The sequence below is a fragment of the Prionailurus bengalensis genome, chromosome A2 (assembly GCF_016509475.1).
Source record: "Prionailurus bengalensis isolate Pbe53 chromosome A2, Fcat_Pben_1.1_paternal_pri, whole genome shotgun sequence".
In the NCBI taxonomy this organism is placed as follows: Eukaryota; Metazoa; Chordata; class Mammalia; order Carnivora; family Felidae; genus Prionailurus; species Prionailurus bengalensis.
In genome coordinates, this window is record NC_057348.1 from 77,363,398 (window position 1) to 77,368,348 (window position 4,951).

Consider the following 4,951-nt stretch of genomic DNA (forward strand, 5'->3'; position numbering starts at 1 on the left):
GGAGAAGGGCCAGAAAATAAAGTAGAAAGTACAAACCTGGGCTACATTCCCACATTGTCCCCCTTTGCAGCCTAAGCCTGGTCTCCCTTGCTCCCTCCTCCTCTTCTAGTGTAAGTACTTTCCCCAGCACGGATATAGTCCTGGAAGTGAAGGAGTGACCCTCAGTCTCCACCCACTTGAAGCATTCGCCCTGCAGGATGACTACCAGTGCCATGGATCCAACCACTGTCTGCATGAGCCTTATAGGGCTTTCCCGCAGATAAAACCCCAATGGGCCTACTCAGGGATTCTGAATTCAACCAAGGATATGAACATAGGTCTTTCCTCTGGCCTCTTGCTTTAATGTCATAGAGATTTCAGACCAGATTGCTAGAATTTAGACCTATCCTTCTGTCTAATATAGAAGTTATTCATAGTTAAGTATCATATAAATCCTGGTAAAACAGGTTCCTGCAGTAGCTCAACATAGTATTTTCTATACATCATTTCTTATTCTGTTCTATGCTCAGACCTGAGGTTTGGGGCCTGCGTTAGTTTCCTGGGGCTGCTGCCACCAATGAACACAAACTGGGTGGCTTAAAACAATAGACATTTATTCTCTTACAGTTCTAGAGGCCAGACCCCCAAAAGGATCAGCACGGGCCGTTCTTTCTGAAGGCTCTGAGGAAGTATCTGTTCCGCACCTCTCCTCCAGGTTCTGGTGGCTCCCAGCAACCCTCAGCATTCTTTGGCTTCTGGCCTAACTCCAGTGTTGGTCTCCATCTTCACAGTTCTTCTTACCCATGTCTGTGTGTTAAATAACATTTTCCTTTCTCTTATAAGGATACCAGTCACTGGATTTGGGGCCCGCCCTCAATCCAGGATGACCTCAGCTCAGAATCCTTAATTATGTCTGCAAAATTCCTATTTCCAAATATGGTCACATTTCTAGGTACAGGGGTTAGGACTTAAATCTGTCTTTTGGGAGTGACTGTGCACCCATGATGGGGCCCAACAGGCGGGTCACATCTGTAGCAGTTGTTCCACCGAGGTGGTGACCTAGAAAAAAGCTCTGTCTGATAATTGGCTATTTGGAACAAATTGGGAAATAGCTTCCTTCTGACTTTAAAGTTAGGTCATATTTGGTGCTCTGAAGAGTATTTGTTGTTAATGAGAATTTAGAGTCTCTCTCTCTCTCTCTCTCTCTCCCCGCCCCCCCTTGAAACATGCCCACACACACAATTGTATTGTAATTTTCTACTTTAAATAATTTTCCCATTGTCTAAAGTGAATTCCTCTCAGTTTTCCACAAGACATTCCATTCTCCATCTTCACCTAGAATTGGACAAATGACTTAGCTTTTCAAAGAATGTCTCCCACATTCTTCAAAATCACACATTCTCCCATATTCCTTAAGGCAAGGAATTGCCTCTTGTCACCATGTTCCTTCCCTGAATGTGATGGTGAAAAGGCCTTGACCACCCCCACCCTCTTGCCAACTTTAGCTATGGCCACATGCTTCTCCTGCTCAGAAGCCAGCAGGAGACAGTAGCTGGGATGCTGGAGCTATTTAGAGTGGTATGATTAGTTTTCATGTCTCCTGACCCACAGGCTTTGCCATTTGATGAATTTACGACATTGCTTGTGAATATCAGTTTCTACTTAGTAACTAACAAGAATGACTGATTACACAATCCCAAATTGATACTTGGAAACTTTTAAGAAAAAAAAGACTGGGAGATGAGATTTATTACCATTCTCAAGCACTTCCTGAACAGAATTTAAAACTCCCTCCTGGAAAAGATTGTAAAAGAAGACTCTCCTTGGCCAAGGGAGAATAGTCTACAGAAACCAAACATAAATATCAAACAAGGAAACAAAGTCTTCTGGGAGAAATAAGGATGGCAATGAGATGTGGAAGTCAGAGAGAGAAATTGAAAGAGAGAGGGAGAGAGAGAGAGTGGGACACATGTTTGCACAAGCCTAATGATGTCAGCCTGTTCACAAGAGTTCACAAGAATGCCTTCCCCACTTACCACAAGGGAGCCAAGACCAGTATGAAGATGGGGCTCTTCTAATCATGGCCTCAGTTACTTTCCTCTCCCCATTGTTTGTACCCACTCTGTGTTACACAATGCCAGGACTAGGAAAAAATGATACTGCCTGAATCTCATTGAAGTGTTCTTTAGCCTCAACGGTGACGTGAAGCCTGCTTTAGATACCTTAAAAATTGGTTGGGCACCTTGAAACTGACTTTAGCAAGAATTAAATCTGTGGCATTGAGTTAGAGAGAGGAAAACTAGCTCTTTTGGACTAATGGTAGGTGCACTACTTTGCAAAAAGGAGACCAGAAAGGGAAGTGGAACACTCTAACATAAAGAGGTGCAGTACTCTCTATATTCACTGGACCATAGCAGCTGCAAAAAAGGTATAGTTCACCTCCTCAAATTAAATGGAGAGATGCTCCTTTTCTTCACAGGATGGAAACTACTATGATAATCTACACAAGTATTTAACTTACCAGAAAAGTGGTTTAAAAAATTAGTGACAAATTGTTTTCTCTTTTACCTCTGTGCTTTTGCCCAGAGGAAGAGACACAATATTATACTATTGGTACTTGCCTGCTGTCCTCTGGGAAATAGTCTCTCAATATGGAAAAGACAGGGATCAGAATAGCCCAGGAATAAGGGAATCCATCCATCCATCCATCCATCCATCCATCCATCCATCCATCATCCTACCAACACATTAAGTACAGAGGCATTCAGCACTGTAAGGAATGTAAAGGTAAGTATGACACAATGCTGAAATTATATGAAATTATATAATGCAGAATCTTGTGATTCTGTAGTTTTCCCCATTAGATGATAAATCCACCAATCTTCCTCTAGCCATGCTCAACAGTTGACTACCAGAGAAAGAGTTATCTATCTGAAGTCAAGAAATTTATGTTCAAATCCCAGTCCTGTTACAAGTTGTGTGGTTATGGGTTAATTAATTAAACTGTCTAGACCACAGCTTCCTCATTTGCAAGTGAGAAATAATTCCACCTTCAGAGAGTTATAGGGAATAAACAAAATATATAAAACTGCATATAGTAGTTCTCTTTCTCCTAATTCTTATAGGAAGACCTTTCCATCTAACAAGAATGTAGCATTTCTCTGTAAAATAGTCTATGGTATTTACAACTTTGGTTTAAGACTTGTAAAGAAAGGAATTTAATTGTATTCCTCAAGTCAGTATTACCTGGCAGGTCTCCTGGGTTTTTTTGCAGACTATCTCCTTTCCAGGATTCTCAGAATGTCCTAGTCTGAAGAAGTTTCGAAGTTCTCGGTCCATCTCCTGCTTCGTGCCAGGTCACCTTGGGTTTCTGTCTTTTCCAGCGCTGCATCTCCTTGAATATTTATGTTTTTAGCACATGCTAATGCATTTAGGAGCTCCAAAGGAACCATTATTGCTCTTACTCATGCTTAAATGTTTGCTCACCCAGCCCACAGACTCGCTGGCACATACCAGGGAGCCACATGCTTTTCCCAAGTATGTGGGTCAAAGGCTATTTTTTATCATTTGGGTCAGATACATACTATTTATAAACTTATCTTAATTAGATTTTTAAAAATATCCTAAAGTTTCTCCAACCAAAACTTTGGGTTCAGAAAATGTTTATTCCTGAATGGTATTTTTTATTATTCAAAATGCATTTATGGTTCTTGAGAAAAATAAGATGAGAATTGGTAAATGCCATTTGAAACAAAGGGGGAAATGTCTACAGAGGTGGAAATTCCACACTATTTTTCTAATTTCATAGAGATTACACTGGGAATAATTGTGGATTTTTAAAAAGACCTTGCCCTACCAATTTCTTCTGCCAACCAGATCTGAGATTATGGGCAAATAATCTCTCAGAGTTTACTTTTCCAATTTGTAAATGGGGAGCATAATACCTAAGTTCAGGATAGTGTGAGATCATAGGTAATGCCTGTAAAACATGTGGAAGACAGCCTGAAACATTACACTCAATAAACACTGTATCCTTGTTTTGATTTCCTCATATTTCCCACTACATGCATATGTACTGTATCTCAAGGGTGGGGCCTTTTGTAGGTCAAAGTGTCAGCTTCACCATATAAGCTATCACCAATGCAAAATTTTTCTTCTATGCTTGAAGGATGTTACCCTTCCCTTTTTTATATATGAATACTAAAATTTGGTGGTAGAGATTATTGATTATATACATTATTGAATATAGATTATATTTAATCTATATTGTAGTCTAGCACACAGAGAAGTAGTTGAAATCCCCCCATTTCATGCATTGTGGATATACATATTGAACACCTTAGGTGTCTGGGGCTGTTAGGCTTAAGTACACAGTGATAACCAAACATACATGCTCCATATTTTCATGATGTTTCAAACCTTAAATACAAAAATTATATGTGTAATTACAAATTGTGGTAAATGCCATGAAATAAAGGACTAAAGGTTATGAGAAGGAATAACACAGGGAACAAAACTTAGAGGATTGGTCAAAGCAGCCTTCTTGGGGAGAAATGTCCTTTATTTAAGCTTTGACCTATACCAAGAGCTGGTCAGGAAAATAACAAAAACAAATTGCATTCCAAGTGGAGCCTGGGAAAAGTGGATCTATTTTGAGAAACCAGAAGAGAAGGTCCCAATCACCTAATGAAAAGGAGCATGAGGAAAGATGGCATTAGAGGGGTGACAGGGCAGGACCGCCAAGGTCTTGTGGTCATGTTACAGGGTCTACATGTTATTTTGTGTACAGTGGAGATAATAGAAGTATTTTAAGTGGAGGAATGAACTGCTCAGATTCAGGATTTTTAGATGACATTCTAGCTGCAGTGAAAAGAATGAGTTGGGATTTGGGTGGGAAGGGAAGCGTGGAGGTTAAGAAAGAAAGCAGGGAGACTAGGCAGAAGGTGGTGAGAAACCACTGGCTTGGCGTAAG

At 40.3% G+C, this 4,951-nt stretch overlaps 1 long non-coding RNA gene across 1 annotated transcript; it reads right to left on the bottom strand.

Annotated features, from left to right (window-relative positions):
• Window positions 1-572: 572 nt before the first annotated feature.
• On the bottom strand, window positions 573-3,453 carry LOC122487757. The gene is made up of 2 exons (XR_006298461.1): window positions 3,226-3,453; window positions 573-786 (listed from the first exon to the last, which is right to left on the bottom strand). It is a non-coding gene; the product is annotated as an uncharacterized LOC122487757 (long non-coding RNA).
• Window positions 3,454-4,951: the final 1,498 nt, after the last annotated feature.